This window comes from Nicotiana attenuata, unplaced genomic scaffold (assembly GCF_001879085.1).
Source record: "Nicotiana attenuata strain UT unplaced genomic scaffold, NIATTr2, whole genome shotgun sequence".
NCBI lineage: Eukaryota > Viridiplantae > Streptophyta > Magnoliopsida > Solanales > Solanaceae > Nicotiana > Nicotiana attenuata.
Genome location: NW_017677497.1, coordinates 8,797 through 17,194, shown reverse-complemented (window position 1 = coordinate 17,194; position 8,398 = coordinate 8,797). Strand labels below are relative to the sequence as shown.

At 35.8% G+C, this 8,398-nt stretch overlaps 1 long non-coding RNA gene across 1 annotated transcript in view; it reads right to left on the bottom strand.

The window, feature by feature from the left end:
• Positions 1-1,280: 1,280 nt before the first annotated feature.
• Positions 1,281-8,398, bottom strand: part of LOC109221425 — an 11,291-nt gene continuing 4,173 nt past the window's right edge. The window contains exon 3 of the long non-coding RNA XR_002067260.1: positions 1,281-1,742. This is a non-coding gene — a long non-coding RNA (uncharacterized LOC109221425). The remainder of the gene's footprint in view (positions 1,743-8,398) is intronic.

Genomic DNA, 8,398 nt, shown 5'->3' with positions numbered 1-8,398 from the left:
CCAAACGGGCTCTAAATATAAAAAATTGTTGTTTATGTAAATTTTTGTCCCCTGTGATTAACTAATAGTAATATCTTTGTATCTTTGCTTCGGTTTTATTATTGGTGTCCTTTTATCTTTCCTAAGCCGAGCGTCTTTCGGAAACAACTTCTCTGCCTATTCCAGACCCCACTTGTGGGATTACACTGGATTTATTATTGTTGTTGTATGATTAACTAATAGTATTATATATTCTCTTGACTATTAAACTTAAATTGCTTCATTTAGAGAAAACACAAAGTGCATAAAGTATACCTTCGTTTCATTATTTTTGACTCATCTGGTATATGAAATCCCTTGACTAGACTGATCCGTGTTCGAGTCATGTAACATACATTAAAGAGAAAATATTCTTTATCAGGAATTTTATAATTTTAGAGCTCAAACACGATATATTCAAATAAGGATGGAAGAATCTTATCCGTCTTTATCACATTTTGGTACTGTAATTGTTTTCTATTATGGCTTGGAACAATTGCAGCTTTTTGAACTATTAAAGATAAACATACTTGTGCAAAAAGTTTTAGGTATTATGTGTATATTTATATGTTTTGCCTCTTTTTCCTAAGAAGATAAGATCGTTTATTCTTTTTCTAATTTTGTGCAAAAAGATTAGATCCTTTATTCTCTTTTTAAATAATTTTTTTATTACACTTGAATATTCTCAAAATTCGAAAGATGAAATTGTTGAACCCATAAACGAAATAAATCTTACCTTTTTACAAAAATCAAGTCATTAACAAAAATTGTCAGTCAAGAGAAAATCAAAATTTCAAACACTTGTTATTCTTATCTTCTACAGCCTCACTTCTATCGTGAAAAACCCGAATGCTATTACAGAAAACGTTTAAATATACTTTGGTCCCAATAAGACATTCAGTGACCAGGAATCACATCGAACAGCAGTGTCACAAGTACTAACTCTAGTATCTTTGTGATCAGTGGTACAAATCTTTCATAGTCCCTTTGTACCGACTAACCTAGATTCGCACCGAAAAGTCCAGTCCCATTTTGGGGTAAAGCACTTCTCTACATAAAAATAACTCTGTTCTCAAAGCTCGAACCCGATACATCTAGTTAAGGAAGGAGGAACTTACCACCCTACCACAACCTTTGGTGGTCGTTAGTTATATGAGGAGGAAAAAGAGAAAAGCAAACATTTGAAAGATTAAAATGGACTGAAATATGACCTACGTTTAGTAAATTTTGAATGATCATCTTTGAGGAAAACATTTTCTGTCTACATCAGTCCACTTAACACATGATTATATAACTCCTCAAACAGCCAATTACATTTAAGAATCCTCAAACCTCTGTTGCAATTTTCATACTAGATCAAATTTACAAGTATGACTCAAGTTCACTATGCATAAGAAACTACAACTGTATGACAGGCTCTAGCAAAGACTGTTCAAAAAGCACACACAACAAAAGAGGATCATTAATGCAAATCCAGTAGAAGAATTACAAACTTGGGGTAGAAATGCACAGCGCTGGCGTTAATAGAAGAATGAAGAAGTTTCTCAACAATGGCAAACGATTAACGCGATCCATTAACATGTAACAAATCCCAAACTTTTCCAGCATAATTGCACACAAGTTCATGGAGAAAAAGAGGACAGTGTATGCTTAGGCAAAGAGGGCTGACCAATCACCAAAGCCTTGAGTGTAAAGCTTGCTTCTGAACCGTATAGAATGATTCCCTACTAACAAAGAAAAACAAATTCTCAGTCATCCAAAAATAAAACTGAAAAACAAAAGCTGAAAACTAAAAGAGGACCATGTGCATAATGCATAACAGCATGAATTACAGTATTGTTTGATAGAGCACTTATAATAGCCTGTGCGATTTCATAAGATGCTAAGGCTTTGACTATTATACTCATACACGATAGAACTGGTAATAGATATGCTCCTTCTAGAGCGGTCGGCTGATAAGTTGGAGATTTAACAGATAGGGAAAACATAATATGAGAGAAACAGTAATGAATATTGATAATCGGCATAAAGTATGTATATTTTGATATATATATCGCCTCGCATTTTGCTCTTGTTCCGATGATTTTAGATGTTTAATATGATGATTTGTGCTAAATTATGGTGTTTCTATGTGTAGGAATCATTCGGATGCAATTTGGGACGAAAGGGCGCGAATTGGAGCGAAATCGGAGCAAAAAGGCAAAAAGTCAATTTTGAGGGCCACAGCCAGCGTCGGGCGCTAACTGTGGCGCAGTTTCCAGTATGCCAATATTTTGAGCGCCAGGGCCAGCGCCCCACGCTGCCCTGGACGTTTGGAACGTGAAAGTGTCCTATTCCGACTTGGACTCGGTTATTTTCACTCCAAGACGCCTCCAATTGATATAAAAGCCATCCTAAAACCTACTTTGAGGTAGGAGGACGTTTTTGAGAGGATAACACAAGCATAGAGCCGCTGTGGAGGCCGGAATTCATCAAGTTCCATCTTTTCTTCCATCGAACTTAGTAATTTTTATGTTTATTTGTATGATTTGTTGTTTTGCTACCATGTCTATGTGGAGCTAAACTTCACGTTCTAGGGTTGTGGTTCTTTCATGACTATTGTTATTCGGATATTGATTTTGATTTCTTAGTTTATCATATTGGTTTATTTATTTAATCCTGCACTTAATTATTTGATTGCTTGATCACCAATTGAATACCATCTACGAATCTTGAATTGAACTCGAAACTGGGAATTCTAGATTGCATATAGGATTGAGTAGAGCAAGTTCTTGAACCTGGGCATCGGGGAACGGATTCGCGGTTAGGATAGACATATACCTAATTACCTTGCTTGGTTAATTTACAGGAATTATAAATGTGTTCTTGTTAGTTCTAATTCCATAGACATATAGGAGTTAGGTTAGCTTGAATAGGCGAGTAAGAACTCGGCAAATTCTTATGAGCAATATTAACCCTGTTAACCAATAAACTAGATAAATTAGTTAGTCAATTCAATTGAAGAATACATTAGGAATGTTAGATAGCCCATAACCCTAGATCGTTTTCATTACATTGATATCATAAAAATCTGCTCTTTCTCTGTTCAAAGTTCATTATTTATATTTCTTAATTTAATAAGTTTAGAATCAAATATTTCTAGCTTTAATTCTTGTTTAGATAATTAAGATAGTCTAATTTAGTTAATAGTTAATCACAAGTCCTCGTGGGTTCGACATCCGACTTTTAGTCACTTTATTACTTAACGACCGTGTATACTTGCGTGTGCGTTTGGCCGCAACAAGTTTCTGGCGCCGTTGCCGGGGACTTAGAAATTAACTATTTTTCTAGATTAGACTTTTAATTGTATCTTTACAAGTTTTTTTTTCCTTCTCTTTTTGTAAATATTTTTATAACAATTTTGATCGTTCTCTTAGTGTGTTTCTAGTTCTCTCAACATAACATCTGGGGATGAAATATCCGGAGGTAAGGTTATTGACGAAGAAGCATGGTTGATGGAAGACTTTTATGGCCCGTCTTTTTCGGCTTGTCATGATCTGATTTCTGGGAGGTCTGAATTTGAATATGGGAGTAAGGGTTGGTATTGGGAAGAATATTCACGATTAAGGGAATACGAGGAACGTCGTTATCTTTTAACAAAATTGGTGAATGACTGGTCTAAGGAGAGAGTTGAACTTGCACAAGAAATTGACAGGTTTGGCTTGGATGTGCATAACTTAGATGCAGATTTAAGTGCAAAGGTTGATGCGTATAACGCCCAACAATTTAATGATGAGTTATGTGAAGCAGAAAAAAATCTTCTAGACCATATTGAAGAGCTAAAACGAGAATAGACCATATTTTTCTTGAGGATGTCAATGTTGGGAAGAGTGTTCTAGAGTCATATGAGGGAGTAGATAATGTTACATTTGAAGACTCTAGTGCATGTAAATGTGAGGATATAAATAGTAATACAATTCCAAAGTTGGGGCGTATTGGTCCTCATTCTAAACATTTTTCGACATTGTGTTTGGATGATGACATGGAAATCGAGTCATCTGAGCTTCTGGAGGAGTCAATGGAAGAGGAAAAAGCTGCTTACATTCTTGGATTTGTCGTGCCAGAGAGAAAAAATTACATTCCTCGTATAAAGGCCGAGAAGTATAGAATGAAAAATTTGTTACTTGGCCTATTTATTTTTGTATCCCCACCAAAAGAGCATAGCCACAGACTGGATGCCATGTTAGGGGTACAATTCATAAGTTGAAGGTGGAGGCAAAAAGTGATTTACGTCGTGCCGCGACGTTAAATGAGGCGCTTGTTGGGAGGCAACCCAGCTTTACTGCTTTCTTTTATTTTTGTTTATTTAATTAATTTTTATTATTTTGTAGTATTATTTTTGTGTTTTGCAGGAGTAGGAGCATGGAGTCAAAGCCAATAGGCATGTGCAAAAGCGTGCAGGTGGTTGAAACTAAGTGTGAGGTACCCGCACAAGGGATCATACCTGGGAGGAGTCTGAGTATCCCGTGAGCTGCTAATTCTTTGGCCTTTGGCCTACCAGGGAGTTTCTTTTACCCTCTTGTTATTTCAGTGCATTGAGGACATTGCACAATTTTAAATGTGGGGTGAGGAGATTGTCTGGGTAATTTTCTATGCTATCTTAGATTTGTTGTAGTACTTTTTCTTAGTGTAGTTATTTGTGTTAAAAAATAAAATTAATAAAAAAATGAAAAAAGAATTTTTTTTAGAAAATTGGGACTTTTCCCGACGATGGATTTTGTGGACAGGTTTCTTGAGGAATTAAGGTCCAACAAAAAAAAAATCAAAAATATTTTACTTTTGTTTCTAGTTAGTTTTAGTTAGATAATAATCCCCCTTGGTTTTTCTTTGTGCATCGGTTCTTTTCCAGGGGATGTAGCTTGAACCGGGTAAATTTTTTTATTTTTAGGATTAGATTTATTTTAGGACTAGTAAAAGAGGGAGAAGGAAAAAAAAACTTCCGTTACTTGTTTGATACTAGCATATTTAGGCCTAAGCTTGAGTCGTACTTTCCTCTGAGTGCTTGAGTAATGAATAAAATAGCAGACTTTCTGACACCCAAGCTCAGGGTTGTGACTCTATATATAACTTATTCTTATTTTGTGGTTCGCGTTGAACCTGTCTGTCTTAGAGTGGAATTGATCCATCTTGATTGATACTTGTGCCATGTGGGGTGAGGATTTCTTACATATATTCCATGTTTTGCATCTTAGTCTAGAACTTGCCCTGCATGTTATTGAAGTGAAATAAAAGTGTTGCTCTGTTTAGAAGATGATAATAGGCTTTCTTTGATATGTCTTGTGAATTTTAGCCTTTTTAGATATTGTACCACTAGTTAGCCCTTTGTGCCTGTAGCCTTTTGTTTGGAAGCCGTATTTTTGCCTTGATCCTTTTGTTGAATCCCTAGTTTTTGCACCCTGCTTCCTTGAGCATTGTTGCTTAGACCGTGATATTAATTGATAAATTTGAAGAATGGGATGGTTAAGTAAAAAAAAAATGGTGACCAATGATAGCTGAAAGGTGATGAAAAGGCCTTCTTGAAAAGAATGTGACATGAAAAAGAAAAGAAAAAGAAGGGGAATGAAAAAAATTGCTTTGAAAAAAAAATTTGAAACGTTCTTGATATGAGGGAAATACTTGTGAAACAATAGATGAAGAGAGGGCTGAAAAATAAAGTGAAGAGCAGAAAATAATAGGTGATGAAGTCAAAGTGCAAAGTGCTTAGGGAAGTGTAAGTCACTACTATATAATTCTTCTACCCGTCCCTTAGCCTACATTACAACCTTAAAGTCCTAATTGATCCTAGATTTGGCTAGCTTAGATTAGTAGAGATATACACTACGGGCAAGCTTATGGTACGACCACGGGATTCACATGAATTCTTTGTGAGAGTGAATGAATTTTGTTCAATTGTGTGATGTCCTTGAATTATGTTCAATGACATATTTAAATGTGGACTTTGATAATCACTCTTTGGTTTGTGGTGAGGGCACTTGGTCTCATGATGGATTGGTGATGCTGTACACTTTCTTTTGTTGGGTGAGTGTGTAAGTTGAGGATACTTAGTGTAACGAGTCATCTCTTAGGTAAGGTGGTTGTGGAGAGGTTGCTTGAGTTGGTTGAATAGTATTGTATATACTTGGGCTAATTTGAAAACGGGAAGAATGTGAAATTTGCGTGTTCATACTTGATTGCCGATATAGATCATAGTCCAAAGGTAGGGTGTTTGATTGAATTAATTGTGAAGTGCTCTTTCATAGTGATAAGTATGTTTTGGGGGATTGATTTAGTTCCATTGCTCGAGGACGAGCAAGAGTCTAAGTGTGGGGTGTTGATAATCGGCATAAAGTATGTATATTTTGATATATATCGCCTCACATTTTGCTCTTGTTTCGATGATTTGAGATGTTTAATATGATGATTTGCGCTAAATTATGGTGTTTCTATGTGTAGGAATCATTCGGATGCAATTTCGGACGAAAGGGCGCGAATTGGAGCGAAATCGGAGCAAAAAGGCAAAAAGTCAATTTTGAGGGCCACAGCCAGCGTCGGGCGCTGGCTGTGGCGCAGTTTCCAGTATGCAATATTTTGAGCGCCAGGGCCAGGGCCCCACGCTGCCCTGGACGCTCGGAACGTGAAAGTGTCCTATTCCGACTTGGACTCGGTTATTTTCACTCCAAGACGCCTCCAATTGATATAAAAGCCATCCTAAAACCTACTTTGAGGTAGGAGGACGTTTTTGAGAGGATAACACAAGCATAGAGCCGCCGTGGAGGCCGGAATTCATCAAGTTCCATCTTTTCTTCCATCAAACTTAGTAATTTTTATGTTTCTTTGTATGATTTGTTGTTTTGCTACCATGTCTATGTGGAGCTAAACTTCACGTTCTAGGGTTGTGGTTCTTTCATGACTATTGTTATTCGGATATTGATTTTGATTTCTTAGTTTATCATATTGATTTATTTATTTAATCTTGCACTTAATTATTTGATTGCTGATCACCAATTGAATACCATCTACGAATATTGAATTGAACTCGAAAGTGGGAATTCTAGATTGCATATAGGATTGAGTAGAGCAAGTTCTTGAACCTGGCATCAGGGAACGGGTTCGCGGTTAGGATAGACATATACCTAATTGCCTTGCTTGGTTAATTTACAGGAATTATAAATGCGTTCTTGTTAGTTCTAATTCCATAGACATATAGGAGTTAGGTTAGCTTGAATAGGCGAGTAAGAACTCGACAGATTCTTATGAGCAATATTAACCCTGTTAACCAATAAACTAGATAAATTAGTTAGTCAATTCAATTGAAGAATACATTAGGAATGTTAGATAGCCCATAACCCTAGATCGTTTTCATTACATTGATATCATAAAAATCAGCTCTTTCTCTGTTCAAAGTTCATTATTTATATTTCTTAATTTAATTAGTTTAGAATCAAATATTTCTAGCTTTAATTCTTGTTTAGATAATTAAGATAGTCTAATTTAGTTAATAGTTAATCAGAAGTCCTCGTGGGTTCGACATCCGACTTTTAGTCACTTTATTACTTGACGATCGCGTATACTTGCGTGTGCGTTTGGCCGCAACAAATATATGTAAAGATATAGCTCCTCAAACAAATCAAAGATCAACCTGAACAACCATAAACATGACCATTCAGTATCTAATAAAATCACTGAATAAAAGAAAATAATCAGTTATCGTCAACCAATGGATGGTGTAGATGCAAAGTATGTCAGAAATCAGTGATATACAATTAAAAAATTAAAAAGTTTGTAAAAATGGAAAATGATAGACTTCCAATAGGATAAACTAAGTTATAATTTCAAGCCTAAGTTATAACTAGTACTTTCTATTCCGTTCTCACAAGGAACAAAAAAAAAGACTAGTACTTTCTATTGGTGGGCATAAAACCCCTAGTTTGGGTTATCAATAAGAAAACACACCTATCACCTTCAGTTGCCTTTTGCATAAAATTCTAATAGAAGCAATGTTCAGTAATCAGCCAACCTTCAGCCCTTACCTTCAACATAATCTGCCACCCCTTCATCCCCCAACCAGATCCATGTCATCATGCATTTCTATGCTACCAAACAACTTCAACAAAGATAAGGGTGAGAGACACTTATGCTGCTCGGAATGGGGTACGATGCGCTTGTTTTTTTTTCTTTCTCATGACAAAAGAAGGTAAAACAGCTTTCTTTCTTGTTTCTCTTCTCCCATCTCTTTTATTTTTTCAATTCAAATTTTCTAACCTTTCCATTGTTTTTGTTCTTTTGTATTTCCACGACAAGCATCATAGTCGAGAACATATATTGTCTATTATTCTCTTTTTTTTTTTTTTTGGTTGGGGGG